Consider the following 27,990-nt stretch of genomic DNA (forward strand, 5'->3'; position numbering starts at 1 on the left):
CCCATTCTAGTTTTAATTGCACTGGTACTGAAATTCAACAGTTAGGGAGCCATGGATAACTGGGGGAGCAGCGTCTGTGAACCTCATGAAACTAAATGTAAAATGACAGTTACATGACTACATGCCTTTTTCTGGGGAGAGCCCCCAGAGCTTCCTGGCTGAAGATTCTCAACAGCAACCTGATTGAAGAGATTAAGAACCTCTATTTGATTTTTTCACCTTTCATAATTCAACACACACTTCTACCAGGGCATGGGATCCTGTCCCTTGTCCCTTTTCTGAGACCATCCTTCATGAATTATCTTCTTTCTCCTCTCTCCCCTTTATACCTTTCATCTCTTTCTCTCTTCTGATGTCTTCTTGTTATCCTACAAATATTTCCTAGTCTCCCTAATTCTTAAAAAAAAACTTCCCTGAGAGCCTACCTCTCCCTTAGATTATCATCCATCTCTTCCTTCATACAACAAGAACATGCTGAGTATCTACTCTAATTCAACAACTGGAAACATAAACATGAACAAGAAGACAAGGTCTCTGTCCTTACAGAGCCTCATTTTTAGAAGAAGACATGAAAGAAATACCTATCAGTTAAGAATGCTTTGAGCTGCAAGAACTGGAAAGCCCACTAGCCATGGCTTAAACTCTTCTCACGTGACATGAAGTCCAAAGACAGGCGATTGCTAGCATCAGTTACCATCAAGGACCTAAGTTCTTTCCATATTTCTGCTCTGATATCTTTAGCATGTTGATTTATTGCCACCATGCTTGTCACTCATAGTCACAAGATGCCCATGGCAGCTCCAAGATTTCATTTTCAAGGTAGAAAGAAGAAGAAAACAATAGAACAGTGTCTACCTCTTTTGTGAGACAAGCAAAAGCCCTCCCCAAAACACATCAGATTCCCTTCTGGTTCATTGTCAGGAGGGAGACAGGACAATAGGCATTTGACATTCCTGCATCTGCTTGAAAGTAGCAGGTAAGAAGGAGGCTGAGAAAGGCTGTGGGTTAGCCCAGCAACAGTGTCATCCAAAACACAACTGAACAAATGTGAACAATAACTTCAAAAACAGCAAGGGCATGACTCCCCGCTCCTTAAGTGTAGGTTGTGCATGCTGACTTCCTTCCATTTCTACCAAAATGGGGGGAAACGAGTAATTTTATACCAGAGAACTTGACAAACACCACCTCAGCCAGGTGAGCAACGTCAACATCAACATTCACAAATCAAACCAGATCGCAGGTTGTAAACCCCTGGTACAATGTGATGAAAATGGCACTTACCTCTGTAGTCTTCCTCCCCAAAATCCATAACCCCAGAATAATCTTGAGAAAAACATCAGACAAATCTCAATTGAGGAATATTCTATGCAACACCTGACCTGGACTCCTCCAAACTGTCAAGGTCATCAAAACCATTATCGCAGCCAAGAAGAGAACTAAATGTCCTGTGGCATCCTGGATGGACTCCTGGAACAGAAAAAAGGACATCAGGACAAGATGCATCAATTAATCATGACAAATGTTCCACACTAATGTAAGATGTTAGCAGTACGGGAAATCGGGTGCAGGAGCGGGAGTACATGGGAACACTTTGTACCATCTTTGGAATTTTTCTGTAAATCTAACACTGTCCTAAAAAATAAAGTTTTTTTTTTTTAAAAAGTAATAAAGGCTATGAAATAAATAAAATAGAGTCATGGGAGAGAGAAGGGTGAGTAGGGCTACTTTGGAAGGAGGGTTAGAGAAGATCTCTGAGGAGGTAGCATTTACTCCAAGACCCAAACGCTTCAAATACGTTGGCTATGCAAAGAGTTGGCTGAAGGGCACTGCAGGTAGAAGGAACGGCAAAGCAAAAGCCTGAAGAAGTTTCAGGAAGAAAGAAGACCCACGAAGCTGAAGCAAAGTAAGCAAAAGGAAAAGGGCAGGAGACGAGGCTGGGCGGGCGGGCAGGACTGGTAGAGTCTGGTCTGTGCGCCATAGCCAGGCGTCTGTAACCTCCTCGGGTTGAGCTTTGGATTCGACAGCATATAAATATTAAATAACAATGACTGCATTGGTCTCCTATTGCTGCTATAACAAATTACCAAATAAATCAAACAAGTGGTTTAAAACACAATTTTATTCTCTTACAGTTCTACAGGTCAGAAGTCAAGAAAAGAGTCTCACAAGGCTCAAGTCAAGGTGTCATGGGGCTACGTTCCCTCTGGAGGCTCCAGGGGAGAATCTGGCGCCTGTCCTTTTCCAGCTTCTAGAGACTGTCTGCATTCCCTGGCTAGTGGCCCCTTTCTTCATCCTCAAAGCCAGAGGCCACAGCAAGCAGCCAGCCTCTGCCTCCATCATCACGTCTGCCTCTGCCTCTCCTGATTCTCTCTTTCACTTAGAACTCTTGTGAACAAAAGTGTTTTTAAAGTAAGCATGTATGTAAAAAATTCCCCTAATTGTGTCTAACTTGTGATTTCCTATTTCATAACATGAGAATGAAAAATGAACAGAGAACAACTGAAAAAAAAAAAAAAAAAAGAAGAACTTTTGTGAGAACATTGAGCCAAACCGGATAATCCAGGAAAATCTCCCCATCTCAAGATCCTTAATCACACCAGCAAAGTCCCTTTTGCCACGTCAAGTAGCGTTCACATGTTCCAAGAATTAGGACGGAACATATTTGGAGGGCCGTTGCTCAGCCCATAACAATAATAACAGCAACCACAACAATAATAATCAAAACAATTCAACCTGTAACATTGCTTTTGTGGAGACTATAGCCTAGGAAGGAGCTGTACAGTAAATGTATCATAAATTAAATATGAAAATACCATTTGTGGTAAATGTGATAATGGTAACAAGAAGAATAAGAAATTCTAACAGGAGAAGCTAAGCTAAGGTTGAAGGAGGTGGTCAGGACATGTTTCTGAGGAAGGAGCACTTAAACTGAGGCCTGAACTTAAACCCTTCTGGCTGGAGCCCTCCTGGGCAAGGGAATGACAGACAGGGAGCCCCAGGCTGAGGAGAAATTCGACAAGAGGCCCATGAAAGACCCTCCACAAAGGCTGGTGAGAGAAAATCTGAGAAGAAGGAGTCTCTCTGTTGTTACTTCCGTCATCTGAATGGTGTGCGAGTAGGAAATCCAGTTACTCCGCTCAGTCTCTGAAAGAAGGAAGGCCTGTCTTACCATCAGGTTCTCCTACTGTTGAAGCAGTTGTTTTGTGCAGTCCTCTCAAGGACCACGTCGAGTGAGCCAAATTCCATTTATGGATTGTTCCCCCTGGGATCGGCAGAGGCCGCTGGGTGTTGTGTCTGACTTGGCGGGTGTGACAGAGTCACTTCCAGTTTGAAAAACTTGAGAAAAACACGTTGTATTGACGAGATTTCTGGATTCATGGAAATTGATTCAGGTGTATGATTTCAGTCAGCGCTGCTGGTGAGTTTTCAGCATGATGCTGCTGAGTGAGCCGACCTCTGAAAGTATGCTTTTATACTTTCCGCCCGCCCCCCAGAAGTCTCCAGAACCCAGCTATGCTGAAGGGAGTTAAGACTTCCTGAGTCAGTAGACAAAGAATTGAGTGTTAGCTGCTCAGCCAGGTTCAGGTTACCTCAGAAAGGGACTGGGCCAGTCTGTGGTCTGTATTTTCAGAGCTACGTGGAGAGAAGAGACGGCGGGTTGGCCCTGGAAAGGCTGTGCTGGGCCCGGGTGTGGTGGGAAGTCCCCCTCCCTCTCCCGGGATGGAGAGTCCCACCCTGAGCCGGATAGTAGCATATCACAGCTCGGCCTCCCAATTTCACCCACTGGCCTCCGTTTCCCATATCATCTGAGGTCAGAGAGACCCAAGCCAACAGACGTTGACTCCACAGCCTCACAGGAAGCGAAAGCTGTGAGAATAAGGTTGTGCCGCCCCCGTGCACGTCCCGGAGGAGCTGTCTGTGCCCCTGGCCGGGGCTGCTTCCGGGCCAGCGTCCAGGTCTGCTCCTGAGCCCCAGGTGCTGGTGGAGTTGGCCCACCACCCCTCCTCCATCACACTTTTCCAGGAAGGGGTGGGTAGGGACAGGCGGTAGGTGGGGACATTGTCGGCAATGAATGTTGGTGTTTTTTGAGCCGGAGCCAAAGCATTGTGTGCTTCAGGGGGTCTGGCCCACTGCCTCCACCGAGGGAGACGTCCACGACAAGCCCGCCACCCCGGCTGGGAGCAGATCTGTTTGAACCTGCAGGAGAGGATGGGCACAGTGTGAGTTCCATCATGAGGGCCAAGCCTTTTTTCCCCTCACTCCTTCCATCTTCGAGCAAAGGAAGCTACATGCCTGAATGATGGGCTTGATGAACACTCTTTATCACCAGCCTTGCCAACCATTTGCAGGGGTTAGAAGTCAACAGATATTTCTTTTCTTCCCATTGTCCAGTACTGGGGTCGAGGGCTGAGCCGAGAAAAGCCCACCTTCGTCATGGTTGTCCAACTTGCAATCAGCAGAGCATCAGCAGTTTCTAACAATTTACACATCCTTTCCACTGTGATTAGACTTCCTCCTCACCTAACTCAGCCTTCATGGCCTTGAGAATAACGTGGGGGAACAAAAGCAGGAGGAGAGCGTCAAAATCCAGAACGGCTAACTTGCAGCAAGTCTCTGGGAACTTTTCCACCAGAAGTGGGTCCTGCCAGCACAGGGCACTTCTTATGGAGCTGGGTTGCTGCTTCGAAGTGGGTTGAGCTCGGCCCCTTCCACATTCCATCTGACCCCAGCTTGTTTCCATCTGGAAGGTTTGATGCTGCAGGCAGTGTCCACCTGGTATAAATCGTAGGTGCTGTTGCTGCCACCAGCAGGGTAGCAACAAACATAACCAGCCACCGGCTATTACAAATCTGTGGCTTGTGGGACTTGAAGCCGCACAATCACGGGGGAGTCAAGAGTGTCCACAGAGGAGAAAGCTGACGGGGGTTGTGCATGTCCCAGAGGAGATTGTTCGTTCTCTGGACTCGAAACGTAGGTAGTCTGTAATCCTATGAATTGGATTTAGCAGATTTAGCAAATAAAAATACAGAACACCCCACTACATTTGAATTTCAAATAAACAATGAATACATTTTTAGTATAGTCATGTCCCCAACACTGCACTGGAGACACTTAGGCTTGAAAAGTATTTTTTCTTTATCTGAAATTCAAATTTGACGGGCATCCTGTATGTTCTCTGACAACTCTAACCCAGGTGCAGGATGCCTCCAGAAGCTTCTACTGGAGGCAGACGTGGAAGGCAACCTTCTGTGAATGCTGCCTTCTTTATTTGATTAATTACCCTTTAAACTCTTCCAGGGGCTGGTTCTCAGACTCCAGAAGTGTTTGTTTATGGGACAAATGATTTAATGTAGGGAACAAGAGTGGCCGGTTGTCGCCAATCCAGCCAAAGGGACTCTTCACAGAAAAGAAATGTTGTTGTCATTGCATAATAATTAAACCTTCAGTGTAAATCAGTATGCCTCAATAAAAAATATTTTTATAATAATAATAATAATAATAATAATAATAATAATAATAATAATAATAATAATAATAATAGTAATAGTAATAGTAATAGTAATAGTAATAATAATAAAAAAACCTTCAGGTAGCTTTTTCACAATAGGAAGCTGGCGCCTTAGTGAGGAAACGCCACCCCCGGCCCCCAGCCGGCCTGTCTACACCACAGGAACGTGAATCCCAGCAGGCAGCCGGGCGTGTTTTCTTTCCTTGCCCTCTCAGCCTCTGCCTTGGAGCTGTGAGAAGGGCAAGCTCCACTCACTCCCCCGGGGAAATTACAGTATTTCTCTGAACCGGAATCTGAGCCAGTCTTTGGTGGGAAAAGAGATTTAATATTTTTAGTGAGGTGAAATTCGTGTAACATAAAATTTGCCACTTGAAAGTACACAATTCAGTGGCGTTTAGTCTATTCACAATACTGTGCAACCGCCACCTCTATCCAGTTCCAAGGCATTTTCATTACCCCCCAAAAGAAAACCTCAAGCGCATGAAGCAACCTGGGCAACTTACTTTTGGTCTCTTCAGAGATGGTGCCCCCCACCCCGCCGTGAGGCTGGAGTGAGGGGAATGAGAGAAATGCCAAGAGCACTCTCACTCAGGTGGAGCCCACAGGCGGGACTGGCTTACAAGCCTAGTTGCCCGCCTTTCATTGGCTTGTGAAATGGAAGGTTTCACAATTAAAGGGCTCTAGAAAGACAGGTGTGAGAATGAACAGGTCTCCAGCTGCAGTTAGGGCAGGGCTTGCCAGGAAGGGTGGCAGGAGCTGCCAGGCTGTGAATCAATGGGAATCGGAGTCGCCAGGCACGAAAGGGTGTCTTGTGAAAGGTGTAAACCTGCTTCTTGAGGAGAAGGGTAAGGGAAGGGTTCCCAGGAAGGTGCCCAACTGGGCTTGAGCTTCCGGGTTCAGCAGGAGCAAATGAATCACTCTGGGTAGATGCCGGGCCTCCCCTTGGCCAGTGACTGCTTTGAGGTTTCCTGATTTACAGAGGGAATTAATTCCTTCTCAGAGGAACCCTTCACTCTCTCCTCTCTAGAGGGACCGACCCTCCTTATTATTTAGAAAATCTGGTACAACTGCATTTTTGGAGACAACTGCTACTTCCTGCAGTGACTTGCAGCAGTTTTATTATCTAGCTAGTTCCACCTTCCTTTATTCTCTTGCTGCCAACAGGGGCCCCCAGCTCACCACAAAGCCAGAAGCTTCCCAGCTTCCAACATAGTTGTCCCTTTTGTTCAAGATCTGGGGGTCAGGTGTTGAGCTAATGCCCCTTTTTGTAAAGCATGCAAGAAAAGGAACAAACCAAGAGGAAGATCGTCCTGAGACTGTTGGAGATGCTAGGGTGGCACAGAGTTTGAGTCACTCACTTAACAAACATGCACTGAGCACGTGTTTGTATGAGGCCCTGGACCAGAAACCAAGTTGCAACGGCTGAGTATTGCATCCTACGTACTGGGCACTGTTCTAAGTGCCTCACTTAGAGTAACTCACTGAAGCACAACAGTCCTGTAATTATTTATGTGAAAATGAGCTTGCCTCGGGATGGGCTTGTCTACAATGTGGTCCTCCTGGGTCCAGGCCCCATCCACCTCCCCAGTTGAAACCCAGTCCCCCCAAATCTGAGTTCCTTGCTGATTAATGATTAATCTCTTGATCCCAAACTTTATTCTTTTTCTTGTCCAGATCTGTTCCCCTCAGGATCGAGAAATATCAAAGAGGGGATTGAAACCGAACAGGACCCTGTGGAGCCTTTCTGGGCACAAAAGCCCCTCAGTGTTCCCCCTTTCTTGTTGGTATGGAAACTAAAGGTCTCTTAGGCCTTCCCTGAGTTCCAAAGTGCAGACTCAAGCAGTTAATGATTAGGACAATGGAGCCACAGGACTCCTAGTTCCTTCTGAGGGGACAGAGAGAACAATCTGATGCATATCTTTGAGTTGTTCTGCAGAAACCAAGACACCCCCCCCACACACACACACACAATGGTGACTACACACTGACCACAAGCACTAGACCCCAGACTGGCTGGAACCAAAAGGCTGACGATTGAAATTCCCCAACCTTCACCCTTACCTCACCAACAACCCATCAGAAGGTCCAGAGCTGATCATGCACCCTGTGACCCTCTCCCTCACACTGTCTTTAAAAACCTTTGCCTGAGAGTCATCGGGAAGCTCTGGTCTTTTGAGCATGAGCTGCCCGATCTCCTTGCTTAGCACCCTGCAAATAAACCCTTACTTTGTTGCAAACACCCGCTGTTAGAGTTCAGCTTTCTGTGTCTCAGGCACACGAATCCTTGCTCCATAATACAACCATCAAGAGGAATCCAATCTCCTCCCTCCACCCAACCCCGCAGACAGTAATCAAAGGATGCAAAGAAGTTGTGGTAACCACAGCAGAGAAGTGAGGAACACAAATCCATTTTTCCCTCCGTGCACAGAGCCTGCCCCACAGAAATCTTCACCCTCCAAACATCTCTTCATGGTTCCCATGGTCCATGGAGTTGGAGCATCTGTCCACTCTGTCCAGCCTATGGCCATTGTGCTCAGGTATCAGAGAAGATACGACATTCAAATGAATATGCCTTTGGCCATCAGGCAGAAATGTTTAAAGGTGAAAACCCTAGTACAAATCACAAGGTTGTGTTTCCATGAATCAAACTGGCCTACCCTGGAAGGTAACCATTCATCCTGGGTTTGGGGGATAAGGTAGCCCACAATGTAATTATATATCTTTCTAATAAAGATAATTTTTAAATGTATAACTTAACACAATCTGATACTCATGAGACTTCTTTTATACTAACAGATCCATAAATTAGAAAAAAGTCTTTATTGTGCCCTGCAGTGAGGATTAGGAAACACAGGCACTGTGCTTTTCCTTCCATGTTGAACTTAGAGTTGTGATCCCTATAAGTTACATCCCCCCTGACATTGCGTCTCACTTTTAAACGCATTCTTGAATCCTGCATCCTCTCGTCTTGTTTCCTCTCTCTGATCACGTTGTAGATGGTGTGTGTGTGTGTGTGTGTGTGTGTGTGTGTGTGTGTAATAGAAGTCTTTCAAGGAAGGGTTAGAGTCATGTGCAAGGTAATTTCTCCCTCGTGGCGGGCACTTAGAATCACAGAGTTTAGAAGGAGTGGGATAATGAGGGGGTTGCTAGTTGTGATATCGCTTCCCTGAAAAGCTTCAGGAAGGGTGAAGAGACTAATTGGCTGGTTTGGCAAACAATTCGAGATGAGTCCAAAAGGAGGAGCCAGCAGCTGGCAGGAAATGAATGGAACTTCACCTCTGCACTTGCCCTTCAGTGGCTGGTGCACAGATGGTGAAAAGCAGAACCCCTGGGGGGGACAGAGCAGAGGCCTTTCTCTAAATCAGCTGCCTAGAGAGGAGCAAAGAGGACTTGCCATTACCGCCTCTGCTCTCATTTCAAGATCATCTAAGGAGTTTGCCCACAAGGCAAACCTGTTAGTATGAGCTTAGTGGCTTTGGACAGTGTCCAGGCAGCACGAGGAAAGCGCCATGGGTGAGACTTTAAGGCAGCAAAGTAGATGGAAATAATCGGTTTTAGACACTGGCTGTGGGCATCCTCTAATCTGGGATGACCTCCTGTGGTTGTGCAGGCCGTGGACAACCAAACGGTAGGGGGCACCACTGACATTCAAATGACATTCCCTAGACCCCTGCAGAGCACAGCCTGCACAATTCTCAGGGCAGTCCTGCTCCTGACTTCTTGGAAACTGAGCATCCCACTCAACTTTATTCTACCTGCTCAATGTGTCTTTTCTAAGCAGGAAGCATTATGGGGCCAGTGGTTGCTGCCCTGAACCCTATTTCCACAAGGAATGGGTAGTGTATATTTTTCCAAAATGCTCACCTCAGGTACAGAAACCTCATGGATTCAGATTAACTTATCGGGGGGTAGGAAATAGGGAAGAAGGCAGTATATGTGAGTAAAAAAAAAGTCTGCGCATACGTGACATGTAATATCTTTATGCTTGAGTACGTAGAGAGAATCAGGATAGGGCCATGATTTTTGGAAAAAAACCTTCAAAATGGCTTAAAAGCTATGGAAAATTTACTATCTGGCTTAACAAGAAGTCCTGAGGTAGGGAAGAAGTAAAGTTAGCTAATTTAATGGCTCAACAATGTTAAAGAGATTCAGGACTTTTATAATGATCCCATGCCATTCTCACTTAGCAGGTTAGCTTTGACTATCTGGCTACCATACCTCATAGTCACAAGATGGCAGCCATAGTTCCAGACTTTCCACACAAATCCCACAGCATCCTTTGGACAAACAGTCCTTTCCTATGTGTGTACACAGGCATATGTGTTTTTGTTTTATCTGAGAAACCTTAGTCAGAGGCACTCCATATTTGAATATAAGTTAAGCTGCTAAAACAAAAAGACTCAAAAATATGATGTTTCAAAGAAGAAGGAAGTCTGTTTTCCTCTCCTATACCAGTCCCAGTGTAAGTCTTGTTGCTCTGCCATTCCCTGGAGTCATACTCTTATACTAAGGGGGATCACCAATACCACCTCCCAGTCTGCAGAAAGGGGAAAAGAGAGAAAGTGAAGACAGCCATCTGTTGATTAAAAACACGATCTGGAAATTGGAGTCATCGTTTTTTCTCACATCTCATTGGCCAAAACTTAGTCATGCAGCAAGGGAGGCTAGAAGTGTAGTCTGTAGTTGCATGAGTGCCTAGCCAACACTGGGGGAGTATTACTACTGAAAAGAAAGGGAAAACGAATGGGGACGGGTAGTTAACCATCTCTGCCACACTCTCCTAGTAGAGTTCTGCTTGTGTCTCATTGGCCAGAATTACTTTGCATGAGCAGGCTGAGACCACTCACTTTCATAAGAAATGGGACTACCGTGAATGGCTTAGAATAGGGTTTCTCAACCTCAGCACCACCAGTGTTTTGAACTGGATAATTCTTTGTTACAGTCAGCTATCCTGTGCATTGTGGACTACCGAACAGCATCCCTGAGCTCTACCCACCAGACATCAGTGGCACAGCCCTTCCTCTGGTTGTGACACCCAAAAATGTCTCCAGATATTTCCAGATCACATTTACTTGAGAATCACTGGCTGAGACCAATCAGGATTTTACCCTGGAGCAGGAATAGGATGCCTCTTCCTTGACTCATATTTGAACAAGATGGACACAAAATCAGCACTATTCCAACTGGAGTGATGGAAATAGCAACCACTGGTGTCTGCTGTTGTCAATAACAGAACAAATGTTAAACAACATGTTACCAAATAGAGGTGCAGTCAGATCACCTTTAACAAAATAATTCATTTATTCCACATGCATGTCTTAACTTGGTACCAAAGCATTCCAGGTATTCTAAGCTCTGAAAATATAGTAGTAACCAAGCAAAGTACAAAATTTCTGCCTTTAAGGACCTTGCATTTTGGCAGATGGATACCTAACAGTTAAGAGCCAGTTATTGGGGGAGGGTATAGCTCAGAGGTAGAGTGCATGCCTAGTAGGCGCAAGGTCCTGGGTTCAATCCCTAGTGCCTCCGTGAAAACAAATAAATAAACCTAATACCTCCCCCACTACCAAAATAAATAAATAAATAGAAATAAAATGATGTAACTTAAAAAAAAAAGATGGTATAGGGTAGCACTAAAGCACAGGCATCAGAATTAAACCCTCCTGCACCCAAATTCTGGTTCTGCCACTCATTGGGTATGTGACCCTGGGCAATTTACTTTCAACCCTCTGAGCTTCATTTTTTTAATTTATCAAGTGAAGCTAATAATACCATCCACCTCTTAGGGTTATTTTGAGGAATAAATGAGATATTCCTTAGCCCAGCACCAAACACATAATTGTCTCTAAATAAATGTTAGCTTTGTTACAGCAAAAAGGCACTAGGCTGGGAGTCAGAAACTTTTCATTCAACAAACATTCATGGCGTGCCAAGCTCAGTTCTAGACACTGTCATTCTGGAAAGTCAGATAACTAAGACAAACACTCTGTCCTTAAACAGACAAGTTCAGTATCTAGTTGGGTGGTTCTAGGATGGGAGTTGGGGGGTGAGAAGATAAATTAAATCTGGGTACAGGTCCTGGTTTAAGCCTACAGTTTTCTTTCTAGCTTTTGGATCAATACCTGGCACACAGTAGATTCTCAATAAGATACTTATTGAATGAATGTCTCTATATAATGAGAATAAAAATTCTGACTCACAAAAATATTTTAAACTACAAACTCCTGTGTAAATGTTAATGAAGTCAGAAACACTGCTAATCATTTGTCATCAAAATAATTGATTTATATGTAAACTGAAAATATCAAAGCTTTTTCCAGTGCTTGAAAGCCAACTTTCCCCCATGGACTGGAAAAGTAAACTTTAAGCCAGTTTGTATTCAAATCATGGCCAATATGGGTAGGATCCAAATGAACAGGACTCTACCAGGTAATTTTTCTGGGTTTTAAATTTCTTTAAAGTTACATTAAATTCATTGATTTCATCTATAAAACAGTTAAATTTGTTCAAACTTGTTTTGGCTGAAGAAATGGAAACAGAGTAATAGCAAATGACAATCTAACAAATTCTAAAAATTATTGGTGACAAAATTGAGACTGTTCTTTCAATTTGCTTGTAATTATCCTAGTCTTTTACTATATATGCCTTTTTTTTTAAAGAATCAAGCTGTTTCCACTTAGATTACCTCTAAATCTTCAAATGTAGCTGTATTTAATATAAATCAGGGGGCAATTGAAAGTTTGAGAGGAAACAGAGGCCCTAATTAATGTCATGCTCTAGGGGAGAGCTGTGCGGACGATTATCACATGCCTTGTTCCTCTAAAATGTTTCATTTCAATCTGGACAAATAAAAAAGTAAAGTGTTTGTTGAATGCCTGAGGCCAGACATGGAAAAAGCAAAGGTAAGCTATACAGAGAACTAAAGTTGGCAGGAAATTGCAAGATGAGATTTGGCTTGAAAATATAAGTTTATTTACTGAGAAGGAAACTATGAAAAAGATCAAAGTCCCCATTCCCCCTTGCACATTCTCCCAGTTGATTCTGGGTATGATTTGTGAGATTAGGGTAACCACTACTATATTAAAACTAGAGGAACTTTAAATTTTCCCCTTGCTACTTTGCCTGAAATATGGGTCACTGCCCAGAGGTGTGTGGCAGGGCTCAGTTTATAGCTTCTGCCAATTAGATGGGTTTTTTGCATGCATGGATAACTGCATTTCTTTTTATACCCTATGCTCCATTTATATGTTTTTTCCATTAGAAAGATCTGTTGAAATAAGAAGCATAAATCAGAATCACTAAGAGCATTTTTACATATTCAAAACAAAGTGAAAGTTAGAGCCAGAGTTAGTCACACAAACCAGCAGGTCTAATGGAGTTCCTTTCTCACTAAGTCAACTGTTAATATTATCTGGTTTGGTCTCAGAGAATGAGTAAGGTATTCATCGTGAGTCTTTGGGACAAAAGTCTTTTATGAAGAATTTTTCACTGTTGGAGCTTACTGTACATAACTGACACTTTTGGGGGAACTGACACCTGAATCCTGCCCTTGTGGCCACAGTTCTGTTGAGTGGCCTCTTCGTGACCCTAGCTCTCACTGTCCTTCAGGCCTTAGGATGGTACCAGCTTCCTATTGTTGTTAACCCATTAAAGCTTCCTCATCCCTTTTTTTATGCTCTTAACCCTGCCCATACCTCCATAAAAAAAAAAATCTCTCTATTAAACTTTAGTCATTTAAATCCTATACGTATGCCACTTGTTTCCCTTAGGGCCTTGGACAACCAGACTCCTGGAAGTAGATCCTATTGCTGTTCTAACAACTGCCCACTCTTTTGGGTTCCTGGACCAATTTCCATGTGTATATGTCGTAGGGGGTGGTTTCCCCACACCAACAAGCAATCCTCCAGACACCAGCTGGGTGTCCAACAATTCAACTCAGTTCTGACACTACCCAGAAGTAGAATCAAGTCCTACAGGTTAAGGGCTTGGTCCCACAAGACTGACCAACCCCCTTCAGATGCCAGTCACAAGCCAAGGTTATCACCTGTGCGTCTGACCCACTGGCTACACATCGGAGGTTCTCATGACCCCCTCCTTGGGTTAAATTAATTTATTAGAGGCTCACAGAACTAAGAGAATCATTTTTCTTACTACATCACGGGTTTAAGATATAAGTCAGGAACAGTCACATGGAAGAGATGCAAAGGGCAAGGCACAGGGTGCCGAGTGTCTGCAGGTGACCACCTTCCCCAGTCTCGTGGTCACCAACCCAGTGACCTCCGAATCCCATCCTTTTGTATTTTGTGGAGGCTTCATTACATAGTCATGATTGATTAAGCCATTGGTCAATGGTGACTGATTCACCCGCTGGCCCCTCTCGTCTCCCAAGAGATAGGGATGGGGCTGAAAGTTCCCATCCTATAAACACAAGGTTGGCTCCACTGGCAACCATGCCTATCCTTGGGTACTTTCCAAAAGTCACTCAGTAACATAACAAAAGACAACTTTATTGTCACATTCAGGAAATTCTTAGGGTTTGGGGAGCTATGAGCCAGGAACCATGAAGGAAGACCAAATATATATGAGAAATATATTTTTGTGATCTGAATGAGTAAATATGTATATTTCTTGTAAATTACAGTATCACAACCCCAAAGTTGGTGGTATTTATTATCTTTGGAGGTCACAAATCCAAAATGGGTTTACTGAGTTAAAATCAAGGTGTGGGCAGAGCTTCATTCCTCTGGAGGATCTAAGGAAGAATCCACTTCCTTGCCTTTTCCAGCATCCAGAGACTCCCACATTCCTTGGCTCATGGCCCCTTCCTTTCTTTTGGAAGCCAGCAGTGTAGCATCTTCAAATCTCTCTGACCTCTGCTTCTGCCGTCACATCGCCTTCTCTGGCTCACTCTCCTGCCTCTCTCTTTCCCTTGTAAGGCTCCCTGAGATAAGACTGCATCTGTCCAAATAATCCATAATAATCACCTCATTTTAAGGTCCTTAATCTGCAAGGTCTCTTTTGTCATGTAAAGTAACCTATTCACAGTTCCGGGGATTAGAACATGGACATCTTTGGAGTGGGAAGGACATTATTTTACTTACTACACCTTCCTTCAAGGCAAAGGACCTCTGTTTCCTTTCCCAATACTCTGTCCCCACCCCCATACTCTATTTTACCTCCCTCCCTCACAGCATTCCGCTATATTTTATCTGTCCCATGTCCTATTCTATCTCAACTCCAAGACAGAGTACCAAGGTCCAAAGGAGATGACAGCTTTTTGTGCTGCTGCTCCCACCTTGTGTTTACATTTCAACTAGATCTCTAATGTCTCACAGAAGGGAAGAGTAATGCGCTTTCAGGTGCACAGTGAGGAGATTATACAAATGCTATTTAAGAGCCTGCTTGACTGTCCTTCAAAGTCCAACACAGGATGTTGTGTTCCTGGAGATTATAAACTTTTGGAGGAAAAAGATATTATTGTCCAGTTAGTGATTAGGAGTTTGGGCTCTGGATTCACATCCTGCCGGTTAAATCCTTTTGTTGTTATTTATTAGCTGTGTGATCTCGGGCATGTTACTTAACCTCTCTGTGTTAGTTGCAATACAGGCTAAGATGCTATGACAAAGACGCTCCAAAATATATTGATTCAAACAAGACTCCCCTTCCTCAAGACACATACTGCCATCTGTCTCAATATTGTCATAGTACACAAATGCATGCTGAGTATGAAATGAATGGTGCCTACCAGAGTTGCTCAGTTTACAACCTGCACAACCAGTCCTACAAAAGTCATACAAAGGCTGAGGGATGCAGGGATAAGAAAGAAAAGTCACATTGGTAAGAAATATGAGAATAGAGATTAGAAATAAAAGTGATGTGTTGCCCCCCAAAATCCGTATGTTGAAGTCCTAACCCTCAATGTGACTGTATTTGGAGACAGGGCCCTTAGAGAGGTAATTAAGGTTAAATCAGGTCACAGGGGCAGGGCCCAAATCTGATATGTCTGGTGACTTTACAAGAAGGAGAAGCGATACCAAAGATCTGTGTGTGTGCATACTCAGAGAAGAGGCCACGTGAGGACACAGTGAGAAGGTGGCCATCTACAAGCCACGAGGGAGACCCCACCAGAAACCAACCCTGTAGACACCTTGATCTTGAACTTCTAGCCTCTAGAACTGTGGGAAAACTGACATCTGTCACTTAAGCCATCCAGTCTTTTGTTATGGTAGCCCAAGCAGAGTAATTCAGTAGGGATGAGAAGAAGTTAATCACAGTAGAGAGAGGGCAGAGACTACAGAAAAAGGTAGGGCAGGAGAGAGGAGAGGTTTAGTTCTTTTCTTCCTACTGCGCATCTGGGACTTCAGGAGGGAGTTTCAATGGTTCTCTGATAAAGTACAATCCCAGGGTTTTGGTTTGGTCTTTGTAAGTGAGGCACTACTGCCATCTGGTGGCAACACAGTTAATGCAGTCATTCGTTCATCCAGCAGACGTCTACTGAGCGCCTGCCCTGTGCAAGGAAGGGCGCTAAGCAAAGGGTATAGTATTAGTAAACACACGTTAACACTTACTATGGGCCAAGTGCTGTCTCACATGCTTTACACAGAAGAATGAGTTAAGCTTCACCACAACCCTCTGGGTATTATTACCTCTGTTTTACAGAGGAGGAAACTGAAATACTGAGAAATTCAGTAACTTGCCCAAGAGCCGACAGAGCTACTAAGTGAGACAAACATCCTGAACCAGGGAATCTGGCTCCAGAATTCTTTACAGGCATGTTCTCTGCCCTTACAGTTTCCTCTTAGTAAGACGTAAGTAACCAGTTTAATGGAGTTGTGTAAAATACTAATCATTTAACATGTTGGTTTTATTTTTTTTTTTATGGATTCTGGTTTTGATTCACTATCAAGAATCTTTCTCTTCACTACAAGAGGCCACATTCAACTGACTCACTGTGCATCCACTGGGTTAGGGCACTGGGCCCAGAATGGAAAGGTTTTAAAAAATAGAAAGTCCACATTCCACAGGAGCTATTTTAGCAAGAGGGAGAGGGATGAGCCGGGAGATAAGTAGAAGGCAGAGCAGGAGACGGGGAGAGAGGGAGAGAAGGAAACTAGAGAGCTGTGCTAACCAACATGGAAGCCACCAGTCACTGCTTAAATTTTAACTAATTAAACTTGATTAAACATTCAGTTCCTCAAGTACGCTAGTCAAGTGCTCAACAGCCCCAGGTGGCTGATGCTACCAGAATGGATTGCATAAATACAGAACGTATCCGTCATCACAGAAAGCTCCACTGGACAGTTCTGCTGTAGATCCCTCATCCTAGAGAGCGAGTCTTCCCTGTGGCTGATCTGGGCACAGGCCACAAAGAGACCTTCTTACAGCTGGGAGGATGCAGATCAGTGACAAAGGCAGAGAGCAGCAGTGCAATAATCCCAAAGCAAAACAGACAGTGCTGCTCCTTCCTGTGGGCCAGTCCCAGGGTCCTGCTGAAAGAGACTGTCTCAGTAGGACTTGGCTCCTTTCTCAGGAGATGTGATGGAAGTGAAGAGGGGCCTTGTTCCTCTCTTCCACTGGGTCCTGGAGCTGGCTGGAGGTTGCTGTTGCTCATACCTTCCCAGGTTCTCCTTCTGGGTGTCTGCTTGGCTGGTGGATAGAGAAGGTAAGCACTTCACCTCCCAATCTCCATTTCGCTCAGGGCCTTTGCTCATAGTTGATGCTCCACGAAATTGTCCAGGAGCTGCCTGTCACCACAAACTGAGCTGTGCAGGCCTCCGAGCTCCTGGCCTTGTCCTTATGAAGACCCGAAGGGGTTTGTTTAGTCAAAAGCTCTCTTTTGTGACAATCATGTTTATGTGCTCAGACATGATCCTGATTCTCCAACATTAATTTTTCTACTTGTGATAAACTGACAGAGATGGGTGATTTAGACAGGCAATAACCAGCAGCCAATGAAATTAATTTTAATTTCGGCCAGAGAGAAGTTTACTAAAACAACACAAACACACTGAATGGGGTAGCCCCTGCGCTATTGTTCCCTCTCACTCTCTATCACTGCCTTGCTAATTAATTTCTCGTCTGGTATCTGTCCCTTTCCTTCCAATCTTACATCATCCTGACTGAGTCCCTTGATCACATTTTACACTAAGTTCATTAGCCTCCCTAAAGATGTCCCTCTGAAACACTCTTCAGCTAAATTCCTTCAACAAATACATATTTAACATCTACTGCCCTCAAAGAATCCTGGTCAGGTAGGGAGACATACTGATAGAAGGAAATAGATATAGATGTAGATATAGAGTGGAATGTATCTGCTGGTTAGTATTCCTTTCATTGCAAATGATAGAAAACTCCAACTGGCTTGAGCTGAAACAGGGAATTCCTTGGCTCATGAAGTCCAAAAGTATATCTTGGATGTAGGTGGGGCGTGATCCACAAGCTCCAACAAGTCAGCAGCAGACTCTTCCCCAGTCTCTCATTCCTTTCTCCCTCTCTTTATTCTGACTTAATTCTCAGGCACAGCATGGTGACAAGAAGGCTGCAGCAGCTCCGACTTACTGTGGGAACATGCATGTTTCTCCCCAGCAGCTCCTGTCATGTCCTCGGGTTCCCTCTGACTAGACAGACCTGGCTCACCTGGTCACCTCTGAATGGTGGCTCCCAATGCTCTGACTGGCTAGACTCAGATCACATCCTGTAACGGGGAACACGTGGGTCACAGAACTTCTAGGGCCAGAGAAGGAGCCCTAGAAGCTACGTAGACATAAAAACAGCAAATATCTCTGAAACAGGCTGGGACCTGGGACCTTTACTACAGTGCTTGCACCTGGACAAACATCTCCTCTCCTTGAACAACAGAATACAAAGAAACTATAAGAGGCTAAAAATAATTGCATACACGCACAGTTGGGGCAAGTTATGAACAAGGTACAAAAAAAACCAAAAACCTAACTACCATTTCTGAGGTGCTGGGAGCAGAAGCAGGATACTGCACGTGATCCCTGCACACAGCAATACCAAAGGGGCGAGCAGGCCACCTAAGCCACCCCTCCGGCCTGACTCCTGGACCTGCCCCTCCCCTCTCCCCATTTAAGGGACCAGCTCAAACCATTCCCCACCCCAGGCAGCAAGCAAGGGAACCTGTTACTTGTTTTCGCTCCCTTGTGCTGCAGCATGAGTCCTAGTAAAGCCTTGTCTGAGTTTCTCATCTGGCCTTTTATCAGTTTCTACTGATTAAGGAGTACAAGAACCTGGGCTGGTAATATCTCAAGAGTATGAGCAAGACAGGTGCCTAAATTCATATGCAGGTCACAGAAGGCTTGATAGCAGAGGGTAAACCTGAGTTGAGTCTTGAAAAAAGAGCAAGAGTTTGCTGGGCAAGCAGGGGAAGGGGTAAGAGCAGGAAGGAGAGGATCCCACAGTGAGAATGGCCTATTCAGTCACATAAAAGAATGAACCAGGTATCCGTATTTTTGTACCAGACAGAAAGCCTGATTACACACTAGTCTTTGAAGCCACAGTGTCTGGCTTGAATCTCAGTTCTGAAACTTACAAGCTGCAGAGTCTTGGCTGGTTACTTAACACCTTAAATAATGGTGACTTACCCAGGGGCATGCTCATACTTCAGTTCTCCCATCTGTAAAATGGGAAAAGTAAGAGTCTACCTCACAAGGTTGTGGTCAGGATTAACTGAAATGTATGAATGTGTCTAACATACTTAGAATAGGGCCTGACACATAGAAAGTGCTAAAAAAAATTATAACAAATTTTAAAAATAATTTTAAATAATTTTTTAATAATTTTTTATAATTTTTTTACTGATTCATGCTGTGCTATAACCTAGGTTAAAGTAATGACCTACAATTATTTTGTGTACTGCAGCATAAATTTGGTTTAAAAAAAAAGTCACAACAAAAGAACAACCAAACTTTCTCTCTCACAAGATCATGTATACAGGTGACATTATATGATACACAGTCCCATTCATTCTCATATACAAATTGGCCTCTATCCAGTCATACTGTTGTCAAAACTGTTATCCCACAGTTCCGCATTTTATAAGAAATGTAGTTTCTCTTTCTGGCTTTTGTTTCCTAAGGTTGAATCTTGCAGATTTACTTTTGCAAAACGTTGCTCAATTTAGCCCACCCAGCCTCGTGAGACAACAATCTGACCCAAACAACCATGAAGAAAAGGAATTTAACAGCCTACACACAATCCACTCTACCTGTGAAGATTTTGTAAACATAAGGCTCTGAAACTGGGTCAATGGTCTGGTTATTCGTAATCTATGTGTTACATTTTCTTAGTTAATTAACAAATATGTACACATTAGGGATTTTGGCCAGATGTTCTCATTATATTTCATTCTTTGGAAACTCTCCAACCTCCAAACCTTAAGAAACAATAACTTTTGAAATGGTGTAAGCAAAAGGAAAGACACCATCTTCGCAAAGTTTGGTGCAGTGGGAGGAAGAAAGGAAGTTAGAAAAAGGTCTGTGGTGAGGCCCATGCACAGAGCCATGCTCAGAAAGGATGTGCTCTGGGGTCACACTGCCTGAGCATAGTGGGTCTGAGCTCCAACTCTGCCTGTTTGAAACTGGGTGACTTGAGCAGATTACTTATCTATCAGAGTCCCAGTTTCCTCCTCTATAAAATAGGGATGATAATCACGCTGACCTCCTGGTAGTGGCCAGCTGCCAAGAAGGCACCCAACGTTTCCCACCTCCTGGAATTGGTGGCTTTGTGAAGTTCTCTCCTATTGTATCAGGGGTTTTCCATGTGACCACTCAAATACTGCAAAGTGGTGCTATGCCACTTTTCCAGGCTCAGTGATGCTAGCTTGAAGCTGGAAAGCTAGCTTTCCCATGGAGGCTAGTTCCTCCACTTCTTGGGAGAGGAAGCCTCAATGAATTCCCACCCTGACCACGAGGCCAGGGTGGAGTGGACAGTCCCAGAGCACACAGGCATCTCATGTAAAATACAATGGATTCATTCTTTGGAAATACATCTGGGGTTTAAGAAGTGTGAGTTATTTTCTGAGTTTGCCTTTGGTATCTGACTTTGCTCTTAACCACCAACATCACTGGAAGTATTTTCCTTTTCAAGAACCCATCCAAATTACACATTCCTTCAGGAGGAGTTTCCACAGTGGGATGGACACACGCACACACAGCAATCATCTGGGTGCAGGCAGAAAATATTAAATCTCTAATATTATTTGTATATCTGCTCTGCTTCACAGGCATGACTTCTGAGATATAATTATAAGCAACCAAATTCTATTCTACTGTTGCTCTAACTTTTCTCAGTGGGCTAGTGTTTCCTTGCCCCTGGTTAAAACCTCCTGCAGACTCATGACTTTTCTGGATTCTCAGGTCACTCAGAGTTCTAGGGTTATGTTTCACAAATTGCAGCCTCAATGCCAAAGTTAGAAGGTAAGCATAAGTGAACAACAAGTAAACGGCAGAACTGAAGCTTCTACTCCAAGATAAGTGGGGCACATTGATTTCACGAATGAAACAAAACAATGATCAAACCAGATCTGACAAGAATGTAGGCCCCTATGCAAATCAAAATGATTAAGATGGCAATTTAAAATAAAGACTTAAGCACAAAAGAAACCTCAACAATTTTAAGAAGACAGAAATTATCTCAAGCATCTTTACTGACCACAATGCCATGAAACTAGAAATCAACAACAGAGAAACAAAGGAGAAAAAAAGGAAAGCATGGAGATTAAACAATATGCTATTAAAAAACCAATGGCTCAATGAGGAAATCAAAGCTGAAATTAAAAAATTCCTTGAGACAAATGAAAATGAAAGCACAACCACACAAAATGTATGGGACACAGCAAAGGCAGTGCTAAAAGGGAAGTATATAGTGACACAAGCCTTCCTCAAAAAAGAAGAACAATCTCAAATAAACAATTTAACCCACCAGCTAAAAGAACTAGAAAAAGAAGAACAAAAAAACCCCAAAAGGCAGCAGAAGGAAGGAAACTATAAAGATCACGGAGAAAATAAATAAAATAGAGATTAAAAAAAAACATAGAAAAAAATCAATCAAATCAAAATCTCGTTTTCTGAAAAAGTAAATAAAATCGACAAACCTCTGGCCAAACTCACAAAGAAAAAAGAGAGAGCACAAATTAGCAAAATAAGAAAGGAAAATGGAGAAATTACAACAAATAAAATAGAAATACAGAATATCATACAAGAATATTATGAAAAACTATATGGAACCAAACTGGATAACCTAGAGAAGATGGACAAGTTTCTGGAAACATACAGTCCACCAAGACTGAATCAAGAAGAAACTTACCACTTGAACAAACTGATCACTAGAAATGAAACTGAAATGTCTATAAAAAACCTCCCTACAAATAAAAGTCCAGGACTGGACAGCATCACTAGGGAATTCTACCAAACATACAAAGAAGAACTCATACCAGTCCTTTTCAAACTCTTCCAGAACATTGAAAAGGAGGGAATACTCCCAAACTCATTCTATGAAGCCACCATCACCCCGATACCAAAACCAGGCAAAGACACTACCAAAAAAGAGAATTATAGGCCAATATCACTGATGAACATAGATGCCAAAATCCTGACCAAAATATTAGCAAATAGAATCCAACAACACATAATAAAGATTATACATCATGACCAAGTGGGGTTCATCCCAGGGACACAAGGGTGGTTCAACCTATGCAAATCAATCAATGTAATACATCACACCAACAAGAGAAAGGACAAAAACCACATGATCATCTCAATAGATGCAGAAAAAGCATTTGATAAAATTCAACACCCGTTTATGATAAAAACTCTCACCAAAGTGGGTATAGAGGGAACATATCTCAACATAATAAAAGCTATACATGACAAACCTACAGCCAGCATAGTTCTCAATGGTGAAAAACTCAAAAGCTTCCCACTAAAATCTGGGACAAGACAAGGCTGCCCACTATCACCACTCCTATTCAACATAATCTTGGAAGTCCTAGCCAGAGCAATCAGGCAAGAGAGAGAAATAAAAGGGATCCAAATTGGAAAAGAAGGCGTAAAAGTGTCACTATATGCAGATGACATGTTACTATATAGAGAGAAAACCCTAAAAGGTTCACACAAAAACTACTAGAAATAATCGAAGAATTCAGCAAAGTAGCAGGTTACAAGATTAACGTTTAAAAATCAGTTGCATTTCTTTACACTAACAATGAATCAACACAAGAAGAAAGTAAAGAAACAATCCCCTTTAAAATAGCACCCAAAGTAACAAAATACCTAGGAGTAAATCTAACCAAGGAGGTGAAAGACTTATACACAGAAAACTATAAACCATTGATGAAGGAAATTAAAGAAGACTTTAAAAAAAATGGATAGATATCCCACGCTCTTGGATTGGAAGAATCAATATTGTTAAAATGGTCATACTGCCCAAGGCAATCTACAGATTTAATGCAGTCCCTATCAAATTACCCAGGACATATTTCACAGAACTAGAACAAATCATAATAAAATTTATATGGAACCACAAAAGACCTAGAATTGCCAAAGCATTACTGAAGAGAAAGAAAGAGGCTGGAGGAATAACTCTCCCAGACTTCAGACAATACAATAGCGCTACAATCATCAAGACAGCATGCTATTCGTACAAAAACAGACATATAGACCAATGGAACAGAATAGAGAGCCCAGAAATGAGCCCACAAACTTTTGGTCAACTCATCTTCGACAAAGGAGGCAAGAATATACAATCGAATAAAGACAGTCTCTTCAGCAAATGGTGTTGGGAAAACTGGACAGCAGCATGTAAAGCAATGAAGCTAGAACACTCCCTTACACCATACACAAAAATCAACTCAAGATGGATCAAAGACTTAAACATAAGACAAGATACAGTAAACCTCCTAGAAGAAAATATAGGTAAAAGATTATCTGACATATATCTTAAAAATGCTCTCCTAGGGCAGTCTACTCAAGCAATAGAAATAGAAGCAAGAATAAACAAATGGGACCTAATGAAACTTACAAGCCTCTGCACAGCAAAGGAAACCATAAGTAAAACAAAAAGGCAACCTATGGAATGGGAGAAAATTTTTGCAAATGAAACTGACAAAGGCTTGATCTCCAGAATATATAAGCTGCTCATGCGACTTAATAAGAAAAAAACAAACAACCTAATCCAAAAATGGGCAGAAGACCTAAACAAGTAATTCTCCAAGGAAGACATACAAATGATCAATAGGCACATGAAAAAAGGTTCAATATCACTATATCAGAGAAATGCAAATCAAAACTACAATGAGGTATCACCTCACGCCAGTCAGAATGGCCATCGTTCAAAAGTCCACAAATGACAAATGCTGGAGAGGCTGTGGAGAAAAGGGAACACTCCCACACTGCTGGTGGGAATGCAGTTTGGTGCAGCCACTGTGGAAAACAGTGTGGAGATTCCTCAAAAGACTAGGAATAGACTTACCGTATGACCCAGGAATTCTGCTCCTGGGCATATATCCAGAAGGAACCCTACTTCAGGATGACACCTGCACCCCAATGTTCATAGCAGCACTATTTACAATAGCCAAGACATGGAAACAGCCTAAATGTCCATCAACAGATGACTGGATAAAGAAGAGGTGGTCTATTTATACAATAGAATACTATTCAGCCATAAAAACTGACAACGTAATGCCATTTGCAGCAACATGGATGCTCCTGGAGAATGTCATTCTAAGTGAAGTAAGCCAGAAAGAGAAAGAAAAATACCAGATGAGATCACTCATATGCAGAATCTAAAAAAAAACAAAAAACAAAAAACAACCCATAAATACAAAACAGAAACAGACTCATAGACATAGAATACAAACTTGTGGTTGCCAGGGGGCGGGGGGTGGGAAGGGATAGAGTGGGATTTCAAAATTGTAGAATAGATAAACAAGATTATATGGTATAGTACAGGGAAATATATACAAGATTTTATGGTAGCTCACAGAGAAAAAAATGTGACAATGAATATATACATGTTCATGTATAACTGAAAAATTGTCCTCTACACTGGAATTTGACACTACATTGTAAAATGATTATAAATCAATAAAAAATGATTAAAAATAATAATAATAAAATAAAGACTTAAAGTCACTATCTCTGACAATGAACCTTTCCCTCAATGTCTTTTGTGCCTTTTAGTTTTATTAGCACATGTAGAGAAGTTACAAACAAGCAAACATTTATTGAGGGTGTGCCCCCAGTTTTTACTAATATTGGTTAGCAATGAAAAGAGCTAGAGACCCCCGCTTTGTGTTTCAGTGCCAGCTTCACTGCTTTCAGGAAGATGCCCACTGACCTCCCCATTGAATTCCTGCAGCATCTGCAGACCAGTCCACCTGAACACCCTTTAATTATTCCATCTCCCACACTGATCCTTAGCGGTTTCATTCTGCAGTCTCAGTAGGTTTATGAGCTTCCCAGGGACAAGCAGGCATCCACGCTGCTTGGCCCCCGTGAGAGGTGTGTGATGATGGCACTGAGTTGCAGTTGTGCCTACTGCGACTGCCCACTTTTGGCCTAAGTTCGGGAGTTCTGTGGTTGTCTCTCTCCAAGTGAGGACCAGACTGCGAGAGAGACGAAGGAAAAATGAAAAAACTCAAAAGAATCTGGAAGATTTGCTCTGTTTGATTCCTTAAAGAGAAGAGATAAAAGCCAAATCCATCACAAACTATCACTTAATTTCCAATTTTATATTATTCTAGTTTCACAATTCTGCTCAGAAGTAAAGAGGAAGCATTTGAGGATGGAGACATGGAGAAATTCTGGGGACCCAACCCATCTTAGACAGGCAATAACCTCAGCTTCCACGGTTGGGTCTTTTCTTTCTGCCATTCTTCCTTCCTTTGCTCCTCCCTCCCTCCCTTCTGTTACGCGCTTCACATCCGCTGAGGACCCCCCACCTTGCCCAGGCTGTCTGTACCAAGCTGGGTCCAGTGAGACAGTTGAGGGATCTGTAAGGTGTGCATGGAAGAAGCCTGCCCCCTTCACTCCTCCGGGAACAGAGAGAGGTTGACAGAAACAAATGCAAACTAACTGCAGGACAAGAAATACACACAGTTGATTCTCCTCATTTGCAGTGATTATGTCCCATAAAGTCACCTCAAACACTGAACTAGTGAATCCTAAACCATGGCTCTCAGGGGAAATACGGTAGAGTCCTGTTGACATTTTCATCAGCCAAGCAATACATAACCTTGTTTGATGTGTGTTTCTGTCTAAAGTTACCTTATTTAATATACGGTTGATTCATTAACATCGAACTGATGGCTGACCAAACCTCATCTAATACACGTCTGTTCCCCATGGGGCACATCGCAGCCTCTTGGACTTAGGAACCCTAGACAGCCTCCCAGTGCTAAGCTTAGAGGACATTTTAAACATCAAAATCACTGACAAAAAGCACAAAAATGTGAAAAATGTGACACTAGGAAGACCACAAAAAGGAAACGTGTTTACAATATAAGCAGCAAAACGAGAAGGCTGAGCTCCCTTGGGCAACTCAAAATGTTCACAGCCCTGTGAGCTCACAGTCCACACATGACCACGGAAGGGCTGCAAGTATTGACTTAGGGGCAACAAATACACTTTAGCGAGTAGACAAATCCACAAAGATGAAATCTGTGAATAATGAGGGTTGCTTGCGTGTGTGTCCAAAATTTGCATTGAGAAAAATTAAGGGCCAAAAGAAAAAGGAGAAGACATTAGGAAGACATGGAGAGAGGGGGCCGTGAACAGAGGTGGGCGATGTGGGTCTTCTGCATGGTGACCTGGATGAGTGTGCAAGCACGGCGAGGTGTGTCTGGGAGAAAGGAAGTGGGGGCTGGCTGGAGAAGTAGCTGTGCTTGGGAGCCAAGAGGAAGCAGCTTGGACGGAGGTCTGAAACAGGTCTAGGAGGAAGCAGGAGCCTCGGCTTGAGAAACACCAAGACACGACTGCGGGCGAAGTTGAAGTGTTAAGTCAACTATGTGAGCTTCTTACACGAGTTGCTCAACTCCAAATACCAAGTAAGGCCTTTTATCAGAAATGACAAAATAGTAGCTAGTTCCTCAAACACAGGTTTGTAGAGGAGAAGAATGTTTAGCATGAAAGCCCTTTAGGTTGTTCTTTGCCAAAAACATATATCACAGGCCAGTAGTAACAACCTGTTCTTCTGGCAAAGAAGAGAAATTGGGTTCAAAGCCAACCAATGTGAGACAGAAATACTGCTTTTGAAAATGCAACCCTGGAGACACTCATTAAACCCCACACTTGATTTAGACCATCAGGACAAAAAGGTTTAAGTACCTGTTCTGATGGAACACTGGCTACTTCGTAGGAAAAATGTAAGTAGAGCCAGAATCTCTGAGTCAGGAAAAAACCGGTAGAGCTGAACCTTACAATCAGTCACACCTAGAAAAGAAACAGAAGTGACTGAGGGGAAAATAAAGTATGAGCTAAACCAGTACTTGCAAAGTTTTTTTTTTTCCTTATAACTTGAAAACAGCTTCCCTCCCAGCTTGACCTACCTTCCCTTGACACAAGCTGGGGGTTGTTGGGTTTGTATCCATAACTAAGGAACCCGGTTGCCCCAGTGACTGATTCTGGCTTGGCACAGGGGTCCCCCAGGAAACTTCCTGGCATGGGTTAAAGCTGTCTGAACTTCAAAGCAGCCCATCAAAACCTGGCTACAATATGTTCATCAAAAGACTTGTTCCAGAATGTCCACAGCAGCATTATTCCCAGAACTGAAAATGACCCTTATGTCCATCCACAGTAGAGTGGATAAATAAATCATGGTCTACCCACATGTGTCATAGTATCCAGAAATAAGAATGCACAGCCCAGAACTGCACACAACAAAATGGAGGGATCACACAAACATCATGAGCTCAAGAAGTCGGGCACGAGAGTGCCTACTGTATGTTCCCATTTGCATAAAGGAAACATGACGCGCAAAACGGGTAGAATTAATATATCACTGCAAATCAGACAGCCAATACTCCAGGAGAGTGAGATTTCTGGAGATTGGAGGGGAATATGAGGGGGCATCTAGTGCGGTGGGGGCCATGTTCTGTGTCTAATCTGGCTGCAGCTTGTACCAGTGTGTTCAATCCATAAAGTTCAGAGACCTATATACTTATGGGCACTTTTATGAATGAACAGTTTACTTCAAGAAAAATGTTTTTAAAGTGTTTACCATTAACAAGACAGTGGTATAATAATCATTTGCAGCAACACGGATGGATCTGGAGAATGTCATTCTAAGCGAAGTAAGCCAGGAAGAGAAAGAAAAATACCATATGATATCACTTGTATGTGGAATCTAAAAAAAAAAGAAAAGAAAAGAAAAAAGAAGACACTAATTAATTTATCTATAAAACAGAAACAGACTCACAGACACAGTAAACAAACCTATGGTTACTGGAGGGAAAGGGGGTGGGA

General features: G+C 43.0%; 1 long non-coding RNA gene across 1 annotated transcript; it reads right to left on the reverse strand.

Annotated features, from left to right (window-relative positions):
- Positions 1-27,873, reverse strand: LOC141579514 (uncharacterized). Its single transcript, XR_012511051.1, has 3 exons — positions 27,746-27,873; positions 26,854-26,958; positions 1-1,467 (listed from the first exon to the last, which is right to left on the reverse strand). It is a non-coding gene; the product is annotated as an uncharacterized LOC141579514 (long non-coding RNA).
- Positions 27,874-27,990: the final 117 nt, after the last annotated feature.

The sequence above is a fragment of the Camelus bactrianus genome, chromosome 12 (genome assembly GCF_048773025.1).
Source record: "Camelus bactrianus isolate YW-2024 breed Bactrian camel chromosome 12, ASM4877302v1, whole genome shotgun sequence".
NCBI lineage: Eukaryota > Metazoa > Chordata > Mammalia > Artiodactyla > Camelidae > Camelus > Camelus bactrianus.